General features: G+C 40.5%; 1 protein-coding gene across 2 annotated transcripts in view; it reads left to right on the forward strand.

Annotated features, from left to right (window-relative positions):
* The window catches only part of ZNF423 (zinc finger protein 423), a 403,178-nt gene that overhangs the window by 155,572 nt on the left and 223,482 nt on the right, over window positions 1–24,124 (forward strand). The window contains exon 1 of one of the 2 annotated variants that reach the window (XM_074211385.1): window positions 8,632–8,772. The exons of the other annotated variant lie outside the window; for it this stretch is intronic. The gene's annotated coding sequence lies outside the window, so the exon portion shown is untranslated. Of the gene's footprint in view, window positions 1–8,631; window positions 8,773–24,124 lie in introns of those variants that run through there. 2 annotated transcript variants of the gene reach the window in all.

Consider the following 24,124-nt stretch of genomic DNA (forward strand, 5'->3'; position numbering starts at 1 on the left):
ACAACTAATAAGTGTTAAGAGTTCATATTTTGAACCTAGGTTTCTTCATTCTAAATTCAGTGTTTCTTCCACTACACCATGCCAGGACTTGAAATGCAAACTACCACTAGAGACAAGGAAGGACACAACACTTGCCTTCCTTTTGATTGATTATTTTTTCCCCCTATTCTTTGAGATCCTAGGTATCCCTCACTAAGGGCAGAAACCATTTTATGGGACTGTACAGTGGGCAAATGACTGAGAATATGAAGACATTATCTGATAGTTGTCTTCATGTACTTTATTTGAGGGAGTATCATATAAAATATCCTTGAGCAGGATTGTCACATGGGTGGATGTTGCAAAGAGGCTGATTTATATTTAAAGTCACATTTGGTATTCAGTCATGTTTGATTCCTCATGAACCCATTTGAGGGATTTTCTTGGCAGATACTCCAGCTCATTTGACAGATGAGGGAACTGAGTAAAACTGAGGAAACAGGGTCACATAAGCTAGTAAGTGTCTGACTCCAGATCTGGGGCTCTATCCACTGTGCTACTTAGCTGCTCTAACATTGCATATAGGAAGATGTAAAGAAAAATTTTCTTGGAGTGATTGCTATTCTATGGTGGAATGGTTTTCTTTCTGATATAGTGAAACTTCTGTCACTGGGAGTCTTCGAGAAGTGACTGACTGGATGAGCTATAGCGCAGGAGGTTGGAGTTGGCCCCAGGCACAGGCTGGCTCTGAGATTCTTCAATTCTACTCTCTCATAAAACGAGGCACACCTGGATATGAGTGTGTATTAGTGTGTGGCCATTTGGAAGAAGAGCAGAGGATTGGGGTAGGTGGTCAGCATCTTTCTTGAGTCCTGCAGGGTGAGTGTTGACACTCTCCCTAAATTGCCTGCTTGTGAGAGTAATCGTTTTCCATTACAAAGCCTTCTGGAAAGTCGGGCAATTGTGGTGTGTATATGGCTCAGAATTCAGTCTTTGGGTATGGCGCTCCAGGTCTCCGGTGGTAAATCTGTTGGGGAGTTAGTTTTCTGAGGCTAGTTTCATTAACCTCCTTTGAAGACTCCAGATTTATGAAATGTCACCACCTTGGCTCAATTACACAAAGCAAATCCTAGTATCACATTTTTGGAGTTATATGTCTTTCAGAAATTGGATAACAAATCTAACAATATAGAAAGCACGAGCTAACTTGCGAAGAACCAGTAGCTCAGGCTGGATTTCCAGGGGAAAAAAAACCACACACACACAACCAACATTTCTTGAAGAGCCAGTATGATGTGTGGTAGGAAAAAAAACAGCCTTAGGAGGCTTTGCTACTTACTGAATTATATGCCTTCAGGCAAGTCATTCCCTCCCTTTTAGGGTCTCAGTTTCCTCATCTGGAAAATTCAAGGTGATGGAGTCCATAGAGTGCAGGTTTGAAGGCAAAAAGACCTGGTTTCAAATTCAGCCTCAGACACTGCCCAGCTGTGTAATCTTGGGCAAATCACTTTTCCTCAGTTTCCTTATGTGTTGGATGCTCTGGACCGGGAAACGTTGGCAAACCACTCCATTATCTTTGCCAAGGAAACTCCCCCCATGGGGTCATGGCCAGTCAGAATCAACTGAAATGACTGAACAACATTCTCATCTGTCAAAGGAGGAGAGCAGGTTAAACTACAGGATTTTTAATCCCCTTCCTACTTCAAGGGAGAGACAGTGCTTCTTGAGTTGTAGATCTTGCTCTAGCTACTTGTTGTCTCTGATGTTATCACTGTCAGACTTCTCTGAGATTCAGTGTTCTCATCTTGTCAAATGCAAAGGTTGGATTAGTCCAGGGCTTCTTAACCATTTTTTTGTTTTGTTTTGCTTTATTTTTTTTTTCTGTTTATTTGTTTACTGTTCAGGACTGGCCATCTGGTAAAGTATATAGACTCTTTCTTAGAAGAATGGTTTTAAATACATAAAATAAAAATACATAGAATTATAATAGAATCTATTTATACCGAAATACAATTATGTGGAACTGTACTTAAAGAATCACTAGGTTAGATTAATCAACCAGAAAGCATTTATTAAATGATTGTTAGGTTCTAGGGTTACAAAAAACAAAAATGAAAACATTCCTGCCTTTGAGGAATTTATATTTTATTGGGGAGACAATGAACAGATGATCTCTAAGGTCCTTTTTTAGCTCTAACATTTTATGAGGTCCCTGAAGCACCTTCATACTAAAGAATCATCCTCACACAGCTGGGTATTTGCTACTTTTACCATTTTTAAAAGTCATCCTGGGTTTTCCAGGTCCTTCTAGTCTTTCAGTCATTGGAACAGAATCCAGGTGAAATAACTTTTCATGCACAAGCTAGGTGGCACAGTGAATAGGATGCTGGGCCAGGAATCAGTGTGATTTGAATTCAAATTCTACTTTAGACACTTAGCTGTGTGACTCTGATCAAGTCTGCTACGATTTCCTCAACTATAAAATGATGATCATAATTTACCTCTCAGGATTGTTGTAAGGATCAAATGAGTTAATATTTTTTTCCTTCCTTGCTCACCTTCCTCCCTTCCTCCCTCCCTCCCTCCCTCCCTCCCTTCCTTCCTTCAATCCTTCCTTCCTTCCTTCCTTCCTTCCTTCCTTCCTTCCTTTCACCCTTCCCCTTACTACAACTCCCTTCCTCTCTCCCTTCCTTCTTTCCTACCTGCCTACCCTGCCTTTCCTTCCTGTCTTCTGATTTTCTTTCAAAAACCCACAAGAAACAGATAATGGAGGTTAGTTTTATGGAGAAGTGAGTGGGATGAAATTCTCAGATTGGGTTCCCAGATTGTGTTGCATATTCTGAAGCTTTGAGTCAGTTGTTGTTTGCTTGTGCCAAAATGAGCAGAACAGTCTTTGGATCTCAGGGGGAAATCAAAACTAGCTTCCTGCACTGAGGTTCAACACCCATTCCTGTTGAATAATTACCCATTTGTGTTGATGCTATCTGTTTTAGATTGCATATCTCTGAAGTCTCAGTACTCATTCAATTCAGATGCCCATTGGGTGCTGGTCTGCTCTGTGCTAGACTTTGGGAGAGATATATCAGAAGTAGACAGACCTTTTTCTTTTTAATGAAGAAGCTGCAAAGTACACAGGAGATAAGATTTATAATAGTTAAGACCTTGGAGTCATCTGGCATTAATGCTAAATTGTGTGATATAGATTTCAAGTGCATACCTGCCTATTTTACTTTTATCCTATCCATCCCAGTCCCTTATTCTGATGAACTTTTTCCTCATCCCTATTTGAAAATGACTTGATGAATGGTAAAGTGCTACTTTCCTTAGGAATCATTCAGTTTAGCAAACATTTATGAAGCATTTATGCTCAGAGTAAAACATAGATAAAAAACGACTTCATTCCTGCCCATAAGCTGCTTCTACTCTATCAATTTTACCAGTCAACATCACTAAGAAACTTGGTATTGGCCAGCAACTATGAGCATAGAGGGAAGGCTTATTCCTCTAAATAGAGTAGAGATAGGAAGGCTGGGTTCTCTGAAGGCTGATGGGAGGCACAGAAACCTGGGATATCTATGAGATTCTTCTACCTGATAGTCATGATTAGTACTTGAAACATGGCCCATGATGAGGGTACCTTCTCCTGCTTTCTCTTCTTATGAGCAGCAAGTGCACAAGTGACTTGCAGTTTTTTCTTTTCTTCCTTTTTCTAAGCAGAACTCTTTTCTTTTCTTTTCTTCTTTTCTCTTTTCTTTTCCTTTTTTTCTATACTACTTTGGCCTACCCAAAATTTTTTGTGTGGATCCTACTAGCTGAAACAGACAGAAAGTACATTGGAAATTCATGTGAGGAGAGTTCCTGCTTAGAAACAAATTTTGAGTTTGAGGCCATGGGATCATAGGATCATTACCTTAGAGTTGGAAAAGACTTCAAAGACCATTAAGTTCAAACACCCCTCCCCCCAATTTTACAGATGAAGAAACTGAGATCCAGAGAGATAACTTAATTGCCCAAGGTCACACTGATAGAAAGTGTCAAGTAGGATTTGAACCAGGGATAATGCCAAATCCATTACTCTTTCCTTTCTGTCATGATGCCAGAAAAGGATCATGGCTTCATAAATTTTATAACTAGAGGTTCTCAGAGGCCATGAGTCCAACTCCTTCATCTTATAGAGGAAGAATTGAAGTCAGGTTAAGCACATGTGTAATAATAAAATAGCTGACTGATGAACACTTGGGCTAATCAGTTTTACAATTCAAAACAAGATTTTTCATTATTATTGTTGTTACCATTATCATCATCATCATCATCAGTAACCACTTGAGTTTCTAGTTAATTCTTATGGAAAGTAGAACTGTGCAGCTCAAAGTTCAATGTTTTTTAGTCAACAAAGTGAGCCATCCTTTGTTTATTCAACATATTTTAATATTAAAGGCCCTTCTACTCTGAAAAGGGACTGATGGAGCCAGATTATTGAATTAACTGTTTACTCTCTTTAGTTTGGACTAAAATTCTTGGGACTTTTTTCCTTAGGAGAACTCTTCAGGTCAATACATATATTCCATATAGTCTGTTGTCTAGAAATTTCCTAAGGCAGCTATGATGCCCAAACCCAGTCATTAAAAACTGTGTGACTTTTTGGTTTGCTTACCATTTGGGTGTCTTGTTGTTAAGTCATTTTTCAATCATGGCTGACTTCATTTGTGACCCCATTTGAGGTGTCTTGGCAAAGATACTAGAGTGGTCTTCCATTTCCTTCTCTAGCTTAGTCTTGAGATGAAGAAACTGAGGCAAACATGATTAAGTGACTTTCCCAGGGCCACCCAAAAAGGAAGTAGCTGATTTGAATTCAGGAAAATGAATCTTCCTGATTACAGGACTCTCCTGGGTTCCTAAATGAAAAGAAAAAGAAGTTTCTGCTCTTTGACAGTAAAAAAGAAGGCTTATGGTAGACTATATTCTCAGAGAGGTGATCCATGACTTTGGGTACCTCTTAACTTATAGGGAAAAATAGAATTGTTACCTTTGGGGAGTTTCTAGTCTACTGAAAATATCCATTCAAATGTGGGAGACAGAACAGGAACATAAATAATAGCAGCTCTCAGCAATGGCTTCCTTTTCAAAAGTCATGTCTCCATAGTGAAAGGGGGACCCTGGATATTTGGTTTTTAATCTAAAAATACCTGGAAGTACCTGGAAGATAGTAGTAGACACTTAAGAAAATACTCTCTTCCTTCTAAATTTAGTCCTGCCACTAAAACTAGTTTTATGAGACTGCCCATAAATCCTTCCTACTTCCTGGGTCTTGATTTCTTCCTCTGTAGGAAGGAATTGCAATCAATTCTCTCATTTCTCCTTGAGATGGTCTCTCCTAGATTTAAGTTTAAGGGAAACAACTAAAACAAATGTGCTTTAGCAGCACTAGTGACTCAAAATACTGAGGGAACACAGACAGGCACTCCCAGAGGGAAGTGCATCTCTGTTCTTCCTCTCCCAGAGGAGCAACAGACAGTTACTTACCAGCCACAGAGCTCTGGACTCTGACCCTATTATATCTTCCTTTATCCTGTTAGTACTATATAATGAAAGGTCCCTAAAATGGTTGGTGACCATAGACTTTTGGCCCCAGCAAGTGAGTGGTAAGTGGTGGTTTCTCTATAGCCAACTTTTTATCAGTTGTCTGATTCCCAGGTGAGCACTCTTGGCTTTTCCTTGCTTTGTACTTGCTGTAGCCCTCAGAAGATTTAGAGAATTTCAGTACTGATAGAGTTTGCTTTTTGCAGAATGAACGCCTATTCCTGGAGAGGCAAGCAGGAATAGAATGCTGTCTAATGTATTCAAGATTTATGCTATTTTAAGAAAACCTGTTGTGAATTCTTTTCTAAATGAAGAATAGTTTTCAATCAATCAGTCAATAAGCATTTATTAAGCCCCTAGTATGTGTCAGGTAAGACAGTGTTGATAATAGCATCCCACAATTTATCAGTTACAGAATGCTAGCTAGTATTTTCATGTAAAGAAGGAAGGTTGTTCTAGTTGGGGTTAAAGAGACTAGTTTTGATCTAGAAGTGATCTCTGGAACCAGGAAATGGAATATTTTTTTCCTGAGTCTGATCTTATTATTTTTAGTCTAATAAAATGTGATGAGATTATAAACCAAAACTGACTTTCCTTCCCACTTCACACCTTTAACCTCCCCTCTGGGTTGTCCTAGTATATAGATTGATTCTTTCCTTCATTTCCTGTGCTGCCATTTAGGCTAAAATTCATGGAATAATAGAATCTCAGAATTGGAAAAGTCCTCAGAGACCCTGCTAACCAAACCCTTCCCTGAATGAGAAGCCTTTCTCTGATGTCTCTAACTGGTGGTCATCCAACTACAGATTTCCTGTGAACCTTATTTCCCTTCTCAGTGCCTCAGTTTATTACCTTTTAAAGTAATTATGTTAAGGTTCCTTCCAGCTCGGACACTGTATTCTAACACTCTAAGTTCAGTATTATTTCCAACAATAATATGCTCTGTCTTCTCTTTTATGCCATCAATATCAGTTGGAAGTATCCCAGTCTCCTTTTGAGATAAGTGTAGGTACTTAATCAAAGAAAGCTGATGAATCCTTTGGTCTTGTCTTCTCTTCCTAAATAAGAAGCTGCCAGTGAATGTAACTCTGTTCTCTCTCTCTTTCTCTCTCTCTCTCTCTCTCTCTCTCTGTCTCTCTCTCTCTCTCTCTCTCTCTCTCTCTCTCTCTCTCTCTCTAAGCCCCAGATGCTACAGAATTCTAACAAAAATGACCTTGCTGACAATAGATCCAGGAGAGGCAAATACAACTAAAGAACATCAACTTCCTAGTGAGGATATGTGGGGGTCTTAAAACTTTGGTTAAGGTTTATTTAGTGCTTCCCCCTCTCCCCAAATTGGGAAATAATAATCCTAAGAGAATTTGAGCATCAAAATTGTAAAGGACTGAGTAGGTCATCAAGTCAACTTATTTTGCATATGGTGAAACTGATGGTCAGAGAATAGGAAAGGACTTTGCTAAGACCCCATTGTGAATTTAGTTAGCTGTAGAGCTGGGTCTAGAACTCCAGTGTCCCAGTGTTCTGATCTGGTGATTTTTTTTTTCCATGAAAAACATAGATGTTCATTTCCACTGTGGTCTCATTTGTGAGCTGAAGCTCTGTGGGTGGCAGCAGAAACAGCCTGGGCCATAGACTATCACTCCAACCCAGGTTAGATAGGGTATTAAAACAAGATAACTAGAAACCCCCCAAATCTACTTCCATCTGGTTTCATGGAGACCAGACTGTTCTCAGGGCAGCAGTGTCAATAAGGCCACTTTTGTTCCAGCTCTCTGGCATCTGGAGCTCAGCTCAGCACATGTAGACATACCCACACACTTGGGCTCTTGCCTAAAGAAGGCAGAGAAGGGGAAACTAGGGAAAGCCAGAGGAATAGATGAGACAACCAGAGAAAGTGAGAGGGAGAATTAGAATTTTAGGGGAGGAAAAGAGCAAGTACAAATGATATTTAACTCATAGACGGCTTTAAAAGAAAGATAGACTATTGGTTGGATTTTTTGGCAGCAGGTTTAAACACAGTGTGCCAGCCTCAGGAAAAAAATGTATAGGGGATTATAAAATGCCTCATTTTGTGTTAAACGGTTTTATTTCAGAGTTGACTGGCTAAAAATTGGCAGCTTTTGGAAAATGACATCATTGGGGGGGGTGCATCGGTCTTAATTAAAAGGAAAAAAACGTGGCTAGCCTGGCTGCCGAGCCAGTCGGGGGACAGCTTGCTTTTGGAGGCTTCTGGCTGTGGAGGCCCGCCCGGCCTCTGCTCTTGACGGTTGCTGCCCTTGGTAATTGGCCGAGCATGTCGGCGTCAGGGACTGACAGGCAGTGGCGGGTCCGACCCTTCTGTGAGGGAGAGGGGTCGGGCGGGCGGGGAGCTGGTGGGGGGGGGGGGTGAGCCGCGAGGAGGGGAGCGGGCTGCCGGGAAGGGGAGGGCTCGCCCCTTCTGGGGCCGGGGCCGGGGCCGGGCCGGGCCGGGCTGGGGGAGGACTGGGAGCCGCGGGCGGCCCCGAGCTGCGCCCCGGCCCTTCTGGGCTGTCAGCGGATGTCACCGCAGACGCTGCTGTCCAGCGCTGCCCGCGGACACCGGGAAGAGCCGACACTCCCGGATAACAAGGGAAAAATCCGACAGCGAAGGCGCGCCCGGCCCCGGCCCCCGGCCCCGGCCCCCGGGCCCGGCCCCGGCCCCGGCCCCCTCCCCCTCGCTGAAGGAAACCATCCAAGAATGGTTTGAATTAGCCTGTTGCTTTTGCCTGCTTGGCATTTCTGGGGGAATGGAGCCCAACCAAAATTTTAAGCAAATAGAAGTCACTTTTTTTTGGAGATGCCTGGATTTTTTCCCCCTTAAAAAAAAAAAGAAAAAGAAAAAGAAAGAGAGGAAGGGCTTAACTTGTGTCCTGAGGGTGATAAAGCCACAGTGTGCGGCTGGAAACCATCGTGACCTCCCCTCCCCAGAAGGCTGTTGTCTTAGTCTGTCTTTCATTTCCTTTGGTTGAGTGAAGGCCAGGGTATTCAGAGGGGAGAGGAGTCCAAGGGAGGGGGGGAGCCGAGGGGAGGGGGTGGAGTGCAGTGAGAACCCCGCCGGCCGGCCCGAGGACTGCTCCACCGCACTCAGTCTGGCCAAAGCCTTCACCTTGGGCTTTCCTGCTCCCCGTTTCCTGCCATTGGGAACTGCTCCCCTCCTACCTGCTCCATGGCTGGGAAGCTGGGACCACAGACAAAGTAATGAGCGCACTCAATCGGGTTATTTTTTGTGGGAGTTGGGGGAGACTCGGAGGAAGGGTGGCAGGGGAGGTGGGGGGGGGCTTCCTAGTTAGCGGTGGGTGGGGTTTGAGGCTGATGCATGGACCTGGGATTGGCACCAGAATCCTCTCATCTCTCGCTTTTTCCTTTCCTTCTCTTTTTCTGCACTTTCAATCACTTCTGACATGTGATTTCCCCTATCCGGCCTTTTGGGCGGTGGGGGTATCCATCAGCTCCCCCTGGCCAGGGGCTCTCCGGCTGCTGGAGAAGGGAGACTGAGGCAGCTGGAAGACTGGCCTTGTTGTAGGGGCTCTGCCACCCGCCCCGTGTGACCCTGTGCTAGTCATTTCACACCTCTGGGTGTGAAGCTTTTTCTTTGATAAAGTGGGGGGGGGAATGTGAAAGCCTGTTTTACTCGGAATTCACTTTGTTGGCTTGTAAGTGCTAATGAATGTAAGCTATTGCTTTGCTGCCTGACCTAGACCCGATTGGCTTGTGTCTGGGCCTCAAATGGGAATAATGTAAAATGGGAATAATGAAGCCATTTATCCATAGGCTTTACCCAACTGGTTTGAGGGTCGAATGAACTAGTGCTGGCTAAAGGCTTTTGCATTCTTGAAGTGATATGTAAATATAAACTGTCTTTCTTACTCAATTGAAGAATTGAAATACAAATACTATTATTATTCATCACTTCGAATTGGTTGGGGTTTGCTTAGTTTACTGGCCTGTTGGCCCATTCGGAGAGAATAGAGGTTCTTTTTTTCTTTTGGAAAAGTCGAATTTTGTTTGTTTGCTGTTGGGTATTTTTGCCTTTTCCCTTCCAGGGGATGTGCCAGCAGCCAGCGATTTGGTCCTGTACTGTAATTTCACAGATTATGAAAATAGAGTAGCAAATTTGTCAGACACATGGACTGGCTCCTGGCAGGTGTTGCTGTTCAAATCACCGAGTGCACTGCCAAAACTTTGTTATTTGCATAAATGTAGAATTGAACAGGTTATCATTCCGATTAACGCCATTTACTGCTTAACTACTGGAGAAATTGGCAACCAAAGTTGTTGCAGGCCTGCTATCACTTTGACAATGCTATTCCATTCACTGCTTCACTGGGGATAATGGCAGCTATGAAGTCAAGGAAAAACTAGAAGGTCAAGGGGATTTTGGTAGAGTCTCTTTGTGCATTATGTATTTATATGGCACGTGGTTTCAATTCTGTTGATTCCATTGCTTCCAGGGCCCATAGAGAATAAGACTAGGAGCTGAGCTCCGAAGCTATTTTTATTTGCCTTGCAAGGCTAGATGAAGAGGTTGTAACCTTAGGTTCATCTTCTACAGATTCATAGTTCTAAGAATGGAATTAGGCATTAAAGCAGAATTAGAAGTCAAAAATGAAGACAGTTTCTTACGACAGTTGACTGTGTATTGCAGTTGACTTTTCCAATAGCATTTGGGGATTAAAAGAGAAGATGAATAACTAGCTTCTGAGGATAGGAGGAGGGGAGAGAGAGACGATTCAAACCTTTGACCAGACCTGGAGAAAGTCACTGAGAAATAAGCTGCATTTTCCGAAATCCATTGCTCTTTCCTGGTTCTTTTCCCCAGTTTTGCTTTTCCCAAAGGGTAATTCACAGCACTATAGAGCAATAGAATGTTAGAACCAGAGGAGATCTTAGAGATCATTTAATGTATTTTCTCATTTACAAAATAGGGAAACAAAGCTCAGATTAGAAAGCAGCAGAATCTACATATTTTTACTTCCAGCCTTATGTTTTTTTCCTCCTATGCTATGTGATGTCTTTCCTGGGACAACTCAATATTACTTAGTCATTTTCCAGAATTCCCACCTCAACTGGTTGATGGAAGTCCCCTTTTCTCCACTGACAGTGGATTGGAATCCAGTAACATCATCAAAAACCATCTTCAAAAAACCCTCTATTAGTTGACTTATTGTGTGGGACCATGAGTGAGACTGTACAGACACAATATCTTGGGTTTCCTGCTGTGATTATTTGAGTTTTAGTGCCCTGTCTTTGTTTGATTTGGTGACATGTTCTTTCTAAAAAGGGCTACATACCATAGATTCAGTTATAAAATTTCAAGGGAACTAACAGTTACCCCCCTGTATTAAAGCAGTTTGTAATACTCATCAAGATAATCAGGGACACCTTGGGGTTCACAAACACTGGACTTGGAGTCCTGGCTTGAGATTCTTTTAAATCATGAGGAATCGAGCCTATACTGACCTCTGAATTTCTTTCTTAGGGAGTGTTTGCCTTTTGGTTTTATACCAACCCTGGCAAATTTTTCCAGTCTTTTTTCATGTTCCTTACTTCCTGAAATATACCTTTCTGCTCTCTTTCTATCCAAATTCTTACTCACCCTTCAAAATGCACAATTCCTCTTGGAAGCCTACCCCAGCTACTCTTGCCAGTACTGACTGACCTTCTCCCCACCCCAAACCCCTTCTGACTTCTCAGAGCTCTTAAGGTCTGAACTATAAAATTTAGCATTCGATTTTATATGGGTTTGTCTTATTCTCCATTTCATGTATCTGTGATTTGTTTTTCCAGCTAGTTTATAAAAGCTTGAAGACAGGGATCATTTCTTAACTTTGTAGATTGATAGGCAGCTAGCATGGTTTCTTAGTAGATACACACTGGTTAATTGACTCCCAAAACAACTGCCAAGTGGTTTTCTCCTGCCTGAAGCCTAGGACTTTGCACTAGAGCAAAGTCCAAATAGACAGGGAAATTTCTTAATCGATCAGTCTATCAATCTATCAAATAGTTATTAAGTGTCTATTATATACAAAGCATTGTGATGGGTCCTCAGTTTACCAGTAGTAAGGATGAAATAATCCCCACTCTTAAGGAGCTTACTATCTAATACTTAAGAAGTTTCTTTTTGTAGGTGACATAATGTTGATAGTTTCACATCTCCCAAAACTACAGAGCTTTTTCATTGAGACTTCAAAAGAACTCAGTCCAACCATCTACACAGGAAAAAACAAATGGTGAAGAAAGCATATTACTTATAATGTTTTGAGTAGTCAGGTAGTTATGTTTAAACATCATATTTGCAGCCATGTATGAAAATATTCATATATTTACATATAAATAGACTCATATAGATGAAGGAACTGAGATTCAGGTTGAGTGACTTGCCCAGGATTACACAGCTAATAAGTAACAGGGTAGCATTTGAGCGCCAATCTTCTGATTTGAAGTCACTGTTATTCTACCTTGATGCAAAAATCATTCTTTTAAACACTAGTTTTCTGATAATGTGATTTGTGTCATGAAACACAGTGATCTTCAAAGAATCAAAATGAACAGTTTTCCAAAAGATGAGTAGAAAGACTATGGTGGGCAAGAATTGCTGCATATTTTCAGTGAAGATCTGTACACAAGAGGAGCACAAAATTTTATCAAAGACAGGTACAGTTAGAAAGGAGATAGGTGGACCTGGTTTGCAAGATCAGGGAATGAAAGATGGACTGTTCAAGTGCTACCTTTATGATTGAAATATAAAACTAAATCAAACCAAAAGAAGGTGTTCAGTGTGTTCACATTGCCTTCCTTCTGAGATTATCTCCAGTTTATTCTTATTTGTACATAATTATTTACAAGCATGTTGTTCCTCTGGCTAGGTTATAAACTCCTTGAAGGTTGGGACTGTTTTTACTTTTTCTTTGTATTTCTTAGTGCTTAATACATAGTAGGAACTTAATAAATGCTTATTGATTTGATTTCAGTAGAATCTCTAAGCATGATTTTATGGAAGGGTATGGAAAAGATTTCTGTGGGAAACAAGGTGGGAAGGGGAAAAAAGTTCATTTATTAAAAGTTAAATGCAGTTCCACTGTCATTTTGTTTTTAGGTTTCCAGACAAAAGACATGATTTTTTTTTTTTCTGTTCTCCTGACTGAAACTCATCTTTTTTCCCCCCTGGTATGGGTGGCATTCTAAAAAAGTATCTGTATCTTTTGAAGATTTTGTTTTTTTTTTCTTTTAGCTTAAATTTCTAATGCTGATTAAACATCTACCTTGAATGGACAGGTTCTCTCATCCTGTAGTATAAAGTTGAGTCTTTTCCATGACCCCATTTGGGGTTTTCTTGACAAAGACATTGGAGTGGTTTGCTGTTTCCTTCTCCAAGTCACTTGACAGATGAGAAAACTGAGGCAAACAGGGTGAAGTAACCTAACTGCCCTATCTCATTCTAGAAAAATAATTGTATATCAACCATAAGAGGGATGTATTTTTTCTCCTATACTCTTAGCCAGTACATTTATTGAAAGGCAGATGAGTGGATGGAACTGAATCTAATCTTTTTTCCTTCTGACTTCCGATGATAAGAAACTGATGAATTATTTAATTGATGGGAAGATTTTGGTGTAAAGGAAAAAAATTCTGGATTTAGTTAGAGGACCCCACATTCAAGTTCTGTCTTTTCTATAGATTTCTATAGATTGAGGCAAATTGTGCACTTCTATAGGCTTCAGTCTCCATGTATAAAATGAGTGGTTTGAATTATATATCCTCTAAGGTTCCTTCTAGCCTTAAACCTATTATTCCTATGATATCGAGGAAAGAACTATCTCCAAGTGCATTGAGTTGCCTCTGGAGGTAAATGAATTGTATCTTGTTACTGAATGGCTTCAAGCAGAGGTTGGGGGACCACTTCTCCAGTATGTTGTACAGAAAAATTTCTGTTAGAGGATAGATTAGATGACTTTTTTTTTAATCACTTCCAGTAATGAGATTGGGCAGCTAAGTCATGCAGTAAATTGAGCACCCCTTGGGGAGTCAGGAAGACCTTAGTTTCAAATCCAGCCTTAGACAGTATCTATGTGACCCTGGGCAATTCATTTACCCTTGTGGGCCTCAGTTTCCTCATTTGTAAAATGATCTGGAGAAGGAAATGGCAAACTACTCCAGTGTCTTTGCCAAGAAGATAGCAGCAGCAGCAGCAGCAGCAGCAGCAGCAGCAACAACAGCATTGAAATTCTATGATGTGAGCTAGTCAGACAACAACATTGAGATTCTGTGATGTGAAATATCAGACAGCAATGACAACAACATTGAAATTCTGTGATATAAAATAGCCAAAGACTTGGGAGCTGAAAAACCCACAGATGAAACTCAGGCTCAAAGTAGACACAGCCTAAATCATATCATTCATATTTCTCTAACTCTTTATCTGTGTGTATATCTGTACCAAATCATGTATTCTTTCTTTCATTTAGGTCATCCCTCAACTCTTTGGGCAAGTACTGTGACTTCTGCTTCCAGTTACCCAGCCCAGGGTTGGGTACACAATAGGCTCTTAATATTTGCTGAAGCAATGATTTCTGTGGCTATTAGTGTGACCTTGGGCAAATTACTTCCACTCCATTTTCTGCTCTGTTAGAATCTCTAAGAACATTACAATCTTGGTGTTCTGTGGTTCTAGGATTCTATCAGTTAACTTCAATGATGAAATCAAAATCTTCTAGGAAAGCAAGACCATCACCTTTATCCAAGAAATGGCTTACATTCTTACTTTATAAACTATTTAAACTGTTAAGGGCTTTAAGAGAGCTTGTGGAATGGAAAGCATAGATTTACTGATTATTGACCAGATATTTAGACTTCTCTCCTGTTGAAAGTGTTGGACTTGGTGAAATTTTCTTTATTCTTTCTTACTCTGACGAGCCCAAGAACTGTAATCTCTCTAGCACCTAAAATGGAATACCTCATTTTGGTAGTCCTTCTTCCCATTTCAAATGCCCATTTTCTTTCTTCCTTTCCTCAGATGACAATGACTGTCTTCTCTCCTTGTCATTATTTTAAATAGATAGTTCTATCAAAGTCTCTCACTTTACCCATCTATGTTTCTCTATAAAAATAGTGTGTAAATCAGATCCTATTATCCCATTGACTTACCTTATCATTTCAGGGTTGTGCTACTTTCATTTCTGATTGTTCTCTAATTGGCAATGGCTTTATTTCTCTTACCCCCCTCTGTCAGGCTGTTAATGATCTGTAGACAAACACTTAAATGCACTAGGGGAAGCTAACTGTTTGAAGGAACCCTGCAGGGAATCCTTTTGTAAAGCAAAGAATTCTTTTGTAAAGCAGATAATCACCATCTAGCTTCTTGAATTTTGTACATTTGGGAAGTTTCTTAGAACGAGGTACACCTGCTTTATTTATGTATTAGGAAAAAAAGTTCTTATTTTAGCCTTTTCTGGGTGCGGGTGAGAAGGGAAAAAAAAGGCAACTTGAAAGCCCTTACCTGGCATGTGGGCTGCCACCTGAAGGCTTTGCCACCATCTGTCACCTGGTGGGGAGGGATTTGAAGGGAACACTGAGCCAGAGGAAGTAACTGAAGTTTCTTCTCTAACCTGCTCTTGCAAGGAGAAGTTGGCTTTTCCTCAGAGCATTGCTTTCTGTCTTTGGGCATCCTCAGAACCATTGTGGAGGTAGGAGAATGTGGGACATGAGGAGGGTGTGTTGTTTGTTTGTGTGTGTGTGTGTGTGTGTGTGTGTGTGTGTGTGTGTGCGTGTGTGTATGTGAGTTATAAGATGGAGATAGTCGGAGTATGGGAGAAACAAGCTGGAAACCTTACACTCCTGGGAGGGGTGGGTACTTGGTGAATCTCATTTGTAGGCGAAATTTTGATTTTGTTCTGTTCCATGACTTCATAGTACAAGATTACTTCACTTTATAGAAGAGGAGCTGTATTACTGAGAACTAGTGAGTCTTGGGTTTTTGTAAATCAAATCAGATTTTGAGTGCTCTTGGGGGGCATTGGCTCTTAAAGATATTTCTCAGAGAAAGCTTTTTGTAAAACAAAGAATCTTTTAGTCATAGTCATGCAAGACTTTTAATAGTTTGGATTTTTGTATATTGGGCTTTCTCACAAAAGGACACTGCTGGGATTAACATCACTGCCATGTTCCATCCTAACTACCTTCTGACCCTTTCCTTAAGCAGCCACTTAATGGGGCAGAATGTTGTGTGACCCAGACAATATCTCTCCTCCCCCTTTCTGAATTATTGGGGCAGCTTTGGCTGGCCTATAAGGCACAGACCTTGCCTCCAGGAGCCGGATTGGGTCTGGAGTCATTAAGGGTGCCGTTTAGACTTCCAAGTCACCGTAAATCTGACAGAGCTGACCTATTTTACTTTCGAGTCGCTGTTGTATTTTTTATGAATGGATGATGAAAAATGTAGCAAGGTCGTTTATTTTAATTTCCTTCTGACACCTGGACTCTGTGTTCTGTGGCAGCTGTCCTGTAGCTAGCTGGAAGTTTGCCTCCAATCTGGAGGGTGGCAACATCCCCTCTGAATGCTGAATTCACATTTTACTCTGTGCAGGAAAGAGATGGTGGGGGTTGACTAGGGGCCAGGGAAAGGTGAACATAGAGCAAGTGGGCCCCTCCTTACAATACTGGCTTTTGGGAACTCAGGATGATCAACACCCTTGAAAGTTAGCCATGTGAAACCAGGTCATCAATGTGTAAATATGTGTTAGGGTAGGTTTTGGGGAGGATAGAGCGAGGATGGGAAGGCAATTTGTTTGATTCATAGCATTATTCAGTTTATGTAATTGTTTTGCAAAACAGTTCATATTTCACTCTCAGAAAGAAGACTTAGGGGGCCAGCTAGGGGTTGGTGGAAGGTAGGCCCATGGCTCATAGACCCTTGTGTATGAAGAACCTCTTTCTCACTACAACCTACCTACCTTGCAGTCAAGCCAGGTGAAACTAGGTTATTAATGTATAAATATGTGGGTGGGTTTTTGGGGGGGAAGGTGGGGAGAATAGGGAGACCACTTATTTGGCTCCTAGGATTGCTCAGTTTATGTGTTTGTTGTTAAAATTCTAGGATTCATAATTAGCGTTCCTTAGGTGGATTTATACAGATTGCCTTGCAGGAAGCAGTGGAAACAACAGTTACATTTCATTTAGGTGACTGTGGAACTGATGTTATTTAGCTGTTTGATCTCTGAAATTTTATATAATTTGAGAATTTATACTTTGGATTCAAGGAAAATTCTAAAGGGAATGTGTTGTTTTTTTGAAGTTTCATATTCTGTCTTGGTGAGCTCTACTTCATTATGCTAAAAAAAGACTTCAGGAGGTCTTCTAGTCCACCTAGTCTTTTCTTAGGGCTATACCTTAGGCAGGGCAGCTAGCTGTTAAGGTGGTTAGACTGCTGGGCCTGGAGTCAGAAAGAGACATTTTCCTGAGTTCAAATCCAGCCTCAGACATTACTAGCAGTGTTATTCTGGGCAGATCAGTTAACCTATTTGTCTTAGTTTCCTCATCTGGAAAAGGAAACTTTAGTATTTTTGCCAAGAAAATCCCATATGAGGGGGCAGCTAGCTGGTATAGTGGATAGGGTAGAGGACCTGGAGTCAGGAGGACCTGAGTTCAAATTTGAGCATAGACACTTAATAATTGTCTAGCTGTATGAGCTTGGGCAAGATACTCCTAACTCCATTGCCATAAATAAATAAAATTTAAAACAAAAAAGAAAAGAAAATCCCAATTGGGGTCCTGAAAACAATGGAACAATTAAAAAACCATCATGGAATGACAAGATATAAGGCTGTATCTGAAAGCAGTTTTTCACTAAAAAGATTTTTACAATCAATTCCACTGGAAAAGCATTTTTTAAAAGCCTATTCCATATGTTGCAGGTACTTTGCTAGGTACTGGAGATATAGTTTCAAGGACCTTATATTCTATAGGGTGATCCTTCCAGAGATAGATACCCTTCCTGATTGTCTTTGACATTTTAAAATTAAATCAATTACTAGTATGAGCAGGTAACTGTGCTAGGTTCTATAGGGGATAGAAAGAAAAAAAACCATAGAATTTACTTCATAGCATCTTAGATCTAGAGTTGGTAAGGGACTTAAGAGGTCATCTAATCTAGTGTCATTCTTTGTATGAGGAAACTGAGGTGCAGAGAGAGAAGAAAGTGACTTGCCCAAGGTCATGCATTTATATAATTCCAGAGCCAGGATGCACAATAAGGTTGTAGGATCATTTAATCACATATAGAAAACTACAAAGATTTTCAATCTTTATAATATAATAAATACTATCTTTTTTTTGTTGTTGAGGTTCAGTTGTTTTTCAGTTGTTTGACTCTTTGTGACCCCATTTGTGGTTGGTTTGCTTGGCAAAGACCCTGGAGTGGTTTGCCACTTCCTTTCTCAGCTCATTTCTCAGATGAGGAAACTGAGGCAAATACTTTCAGATGCAGCCTTACATCTTAATTCCATGATGGTTTTTGTCATTCAGTTGTTTTCAAATCTTCAGGACCCCATTTGGGATTTTCTTGGCAAAAATACTGAAGAGACTTGCCCAGGGTCACACAGGTAGTAAGTGTCTAAGGCTAGATTTGAATTCGGGAAGATGAGTCTTCCTGTCTTAAGTTTTTACCCATTGTGCCACCTAGCTCATCCTGAGTTCCCAAAAGCCAGTATTGTAAGGAGGGGCCCACTTGCTCTATGTTCATCTTTCCCTGGCCCCTAAGACTGTTATCACATCCCAAATAGAAAACATGCTTTTTATATTTGATGTTCAGGAATTATGGTCAATCATTGTATCATTCAGTTCAAATTTAATGGTTTTATGGTTTTTTTTAAAAAGTGTTGATATTATTGTATAAATTGTTCTCTGGTTCTGTTCATATCATTGCTTCACTTCATACAAACTTTCTCTGAAACCATCCTTTTCATAATTTTTTTATGACAATACTATTTCATTGATTCTTGTTGCATAATTGGTTCAGCCATTCCTCAGTGTATGGGCACCTCTTTAGTATCCTTGGGATAGAGAGGCCTGGTAGTGGTATTGCTGTGTGTATGTATGTGATGAACCCTTTTTGGCAAGTTGGGGAAATGTATGAACCCCCTCTCAAAATAATGTTTTAATTTCATAAAACAAAATCAGAGGATTATAAAAGAAGCTAGTTATATTGAAATCATTACCAATTTCTTTAAGTTTATGGACCTCAGGAATAACAAGTCTCAGAGATTCTAGTCCAGTTCATTTATTTTGTAGGTAAAATAACGACACCTGTTAAAAGTTAGTTGACTTCTAGCAGAGCTAGGACTTGAACTCAAGTCTTCTCTAAATTCAGTGCTTTTTCCAGCATGCCACACCTTTTGATATCCTTTCTCTCCCAGCTGACCCTGGGGTCTATTATCAGGTCTGTTCCCAAAGCTTTTGCAGGTTGACCTATACAGTTTGAAATATGCTGAAGCTTGAGGTCCCCACTGCAGTGCCCCGCCCCCCAATCTCTTCCAGGAAACCAGGGACTCTCCATTCCATGAAGAGGTTTAGAACAAGGACTTGTTCTAGGTGGAAGAAGATATAGTCACATGACTGGTCAGGCACTATTAAATGCAATACAAGAGAATTCACAAGGTAGGATATGATTAATTGCATGATGCGTAGTATAGGTATAAGTATTTAAATTCAAAGAAGGAAAAGACCTCTATGACCTAATGTGGTTTGATGGAGGAGGTGGCACTTGTCCTAGACCTTGAAAGATGAGCAGGATTTGGAGAGTTGGAAAAGAGGGCATACCATTATTGAATCAGTGAAGCAATGCTCTCTATTTTGGTGAGGGTGTCCAGAATTTCCTTTTACTCTTTCACATGCCTACCCATATGGTGGCTCTTGTGTGTGCACAGATGGTTCTTAGTGAACTTTTGGGACCCTATTTGAAAACCTCCAGTGAGGCAAATTCACATTTATGGGGGAAACTTCTCTCAAGACTCAGCAATGCCTAAAGACTTCCGGCACCTGGATATTCCCTTATTGTGGGTATATGTGTTGGGAATGGTTTCAACATGAGGACAATTTTGTTCTCTGTGTGGGGTGCGACAGAACCCTCACACTTCTTCAGGCACACTAGTCCAACTGTAACCTAAGCAGCCCACCCTATGGGACTCCCTAAAGAAAAGAGTCCTCGGCTCACCTGCTTCCCTCAACCAGGTGCTTAGCATGTTGGCATTTGGGAATCACTGGGCTAGGGGGAGGCACATTTGTAAAATTTTTGGCTAAGAATTTAGATCTATTCCAGTGCTCAGTTTGTTTTTTTCTTTTCCTTTTTTTCTGTGTAACTTCCCATCTCTAGACTCTTAAGTGCTCAGAGGTATAAGGGACCTCAGAGGTCATTGAGTTCAGCTCTTAGCTGAATAAGAATTCCTTTTATAGGATCCCTGATAAAAAAAAGTTGGTTAGCTAGCTTTTGACTGAATACCTCCATTGAAAGAAATTTAATGTCTTTCTGAGGCAACCCACTCTACATTTGCATAGTTCTAATTGTTACCAATGTTTTCCTTTTATCAAACCTAAATTTGACTTCTTATTCCTAATATATCACAGGAGATTATTGTGAAGGCCAAATGAGATAACATATACGATGTACTTTGCATACTTTGATATGTTATGTAAATGTTAGTTATTATTCCATTAGCTGCTCTTATTTTTACCTTTTAGATCAAATTGTAGCTCAAAGCTCATGGAATTAGGTCTGGAAGGGACCTTAGAGGTGATGGAGCCCCCAATTCACTCTTCAAGTGATGGCCCATTAGATACTTGAAAGCCTTGGTCTGTCCCAACCAGGTTCTCATTTTACAGGCTATATATACCTGTAGCTTTTAATTGATCTATATATGGCATCAGCTCCAGGCCCTTTACCAGTTTCCTAGGGACTCTTCTTTGGATGGTCTCTAGGGATCTGCTTGCAGGCATTTTGTCAAGGACAAGTGATCATTCAGCCTCTGAATGCCTCTGTTGGCAGAGTTCAGATAGTTCACTACTTTAGAACCCAGTTCAAAGTTGGGTAGCTGAATGGTTTTATTTGCCACAGCACTTCCTTAATCCATCTTTTTTTTTTTTATTTTTGTAAGACAGTGGGATTAAGGGACTTGTCCAAGGTCACACAGCTAGGTAATTATTAATTGTCTTAGATCACATTTGAACTCAGTTCCTCCTGACTCTAGGCTCCGTGCTCCATACTTCGCCACCTAGCTGCCCCCTTCCCCCATCTTTTTTTTAATTTAAATTTAAAAAATTTTTAATTTAATTTTTATTTTTTCCCTTAAACCATTTTAATCCAAACTCTACTTTCCAGCAACTTGAATTTACAGCTCCTACTTCTTCCCTCTGTAATTGCACAGGATAAGCCTACCCCTTTTTGCCTATGACAGTCCTTCAAATGCGTGAAGTAATAAATCATGTCCATATTAGGTCTTCTCTTCTCCACTGAGAGAGGCAGCATGGCAAATAAGAAAAAACCTTGGACTTTGAAACAGGAGAATACAAGTTCAAATTCTGTCTTCCTCACTTAGTAGTTGGGTGACCTTGGGCTCTCAGTTTATATCTATCTGCAAAATGTAGTTGATAATATTTGTAATACTTATAGCATTAAGGGGTGGCTAGGTGGCGCAATGGATAAAGCACCGGCCCTGGAGTCAGGAGTACCTGGGTTCAAATCCGGTCTCAGACACTTAAAAATTATCTAGCTGTGTGGCCTTGGGCAAGCCACTTAACCCCATTTGCCTTGCAAAAACCAGAAAAAAAATACTTTATAGCATTGTTATGAGGACCAAATAAGATAATTAAGATCCAGAGTTGTTGACACACTAGTCCAAACTGACCACGGTCACTAGAACTGAGATTTGAACTTAGGTCAAGTGATATCATGTTTAATACTCCAAAGTTCTGACTTCTTTCCATTATGCTATGTTGCCTCTCATTATAAGTGTTTCAACTAGTCTTCATGTTTTTTGTTTTTTGTTTTTTGCAAGGCAAATGGGGTTAAGTGGCTTGCCCAAGGCCACACAGCTAGGTAATTATTAAGTGTCTGAGGCCGAATTTGAACCCAGGTACTCCTGACTCTAAGGCCAGTGCTTTATCCACTACGCCACCTAGCTGCCCCTCTTCATATTTTTTAAATCTATATTCTGGAGTATACAGCTCCCTTCTCTCTCCACAACTATACTTTCTATGCCATATTGTCTTCACAAACATTTATTGACTACCTCATTATGTATAGAGTCCTGGAACAGGAACAAAGATAAACCTGTGCTTGGGCTTCATTTGTTTCTCCTTGATTCATGGCTTCTACCCCTTATTTCTGGATTGTTAGAGTGTTAAAATGTGCAGTACATCCTAAAAACCTTTTGAAGTGAATAGTACACATTATTTTGTCCATTTTACATATGAGGAAACTGAGGCTCAGAGAAGTTAATTTAATTCAGTAAGCATTTATCAAAGTTAAATGACAAAAATCCACCAGGGCACGGCTAATAAATGATCAAAGCCAGGGTTTAGCAACAGACATTTATTAAGTGCCTGCTCAGCTAAGTGCTCTACTTGGTACTGAGTATATGAGGACAAAGATAACACAGTCCCTTCCCTCTAAAAGCTCCCTTTCAACAGGGTTATGTGGGTGGTGGCAATGCATTTTGCTTTCTTCTACATCCTATGGTTTCTTGAGTATTTCTAAAGCACTATGAACATAACATTATTATAAATGCTTTACAGATGCTTTCTCTGCAAGTTAGCTGCCCTGAGGTACAGCTTGAGACTTGATTCAACAGGTAGTTTCTGAGACAGGGACTTTGAGTGAGTATCTGGTCTGTGCATCTTGCATTGTCTTATCTTCAAGTTATCACCATCACAACTGGGGCTGGTCCAAAGGGGACTCTTGGAGGGGTAGGACTTTCATCTTTGTACTTGCATTTTCCACACCTGCAGAAGACCTTGCAAAAACACTCCACTCAACTTTGAGCCACTTCTTAACCTCTTCTCTTTCAAGCAGAGCACTTGCTACAAGATCTCTGTGTGAAGGCAACTTTTCCTTTCCATGTTTTGGGATGGATGAAACATTCTGAACTTTATCCTTTGTGACTCTCATCACCTCTCTGGGTTCTAGGTAATCGTCATCCAATCTTTTAGACTCATCTTGATGTTTCTTTCACCTCATTCTCTCTTGGGCAGGGATTCTTAACATTTTCTGCAGCATTGACCTATTTTGCTATCTGGTAAAATCTGTGAACTTCCTTTTGGAACAAAATTTGAATAAAATACATGGGATGGTAAAGGAAACCAATTATGTTAGAATTCAATTACAGAATATTAGAAAACACATACAAGTTTATGTACCCCAGGTTAAGAACCCTTGCTTAGGATAGCCCTAGAACTACATGACTAGCTAAGAGGAAACTGACCCAGATGATGATTCAGTTAAATTTCATTCTACAGACATTTATTTAATTTAAAAATTATTGGTAATTTGTTTTTTTCTCAGAAGATCCTTCTCAACTAACACAAAAACAATTTTTTGAAAATAATATATTGCTACCATTAAGGAGGGAACAAAGTGCACCAAAGCTGACCATTGTCTATGACCAGAGTTTTGTTGCCCAACAAAACATTTGATTATTTATACACACAAGAAGAAAGATAATACATTTAAGACTGGAGATATAAAGACAGAAATGAAACAGTTTCCCCCTTTTGCTAGTGCCTTCCCTCTGAGATTTCCTTCCATTCACACTTATGTACCATTTACATTTGTTTGTTCATGATTATTTTCATTTTGTCTCCTTTATTAGAATATTAACTCCTTGAGAGTAGGGAGCATATTTTTGCTTTTCTTTGTATCTCTATTCTTTAGCACAAGGCTTGAATCAAACTGACTAAAATGATTATTGACTGACTCTCTACAGCAGGTAGCCTGTAGAATTGGGAAATGGTGAGGGTTGGGGCTGAATTTAGACACATAGAAAATATATATATATATATATTTTTAGGTTATTTAGCAAGGCAAATGGGGTTAAGTGGCCTTCCCAATGCCACACAGCTAGGTAATTATTAAGTCTGAGACTGGATTTGAACCCAGGTACTCCTGACTCCAGGGCTGGTGCTTTATCCACTGCGCCACCAAGCCTCCCCTAGACACATAGAATATTGATAGTACAAGGAAGACTATGATAGGGACAAAGGAGGGAGTCCACTTTGGGTGTGGTGGGGAGGGAAGTGTGGGGCAACTTCATGGCAAGGATTTGAGTTGGGATTTTAGCAGATGTGGAGATGGGGAGGATTCTAGTCTTTGGGAGTGGTGTGAGCCCAAGGCATAAAGATAGTAGATAGGGTAAGATCTGGGTTATCCATTCTCCTGGCCACAGCAGATACTGGGACAGGAATCCATTAAGTCAAGGGATTGCCTTCTGGTTCCTAGCCTGGCCCTCCTAGAATGGCGACTCTGCTAGGCCCTCCTGCTGGCTTTTACTCTGCTTCTTTGTCC

The sequence above is a fragment of the Macrotis lagotis genome, chromosome 1 (assembly GCF_037893015.1).
Source record: "Macrotis lagotis isolate mMagLag1 chromosome 1, bilby.v1.9.chrom.fasta, whole genome shotgun sequence".
In the NCBI taxonomy this organism is placed as follows: Eukaryota; Metazoa; Chordata; class Mammalia; order Peramelemorphia; family Peramelidae; genus Macrotis; species Macrotis lagotis.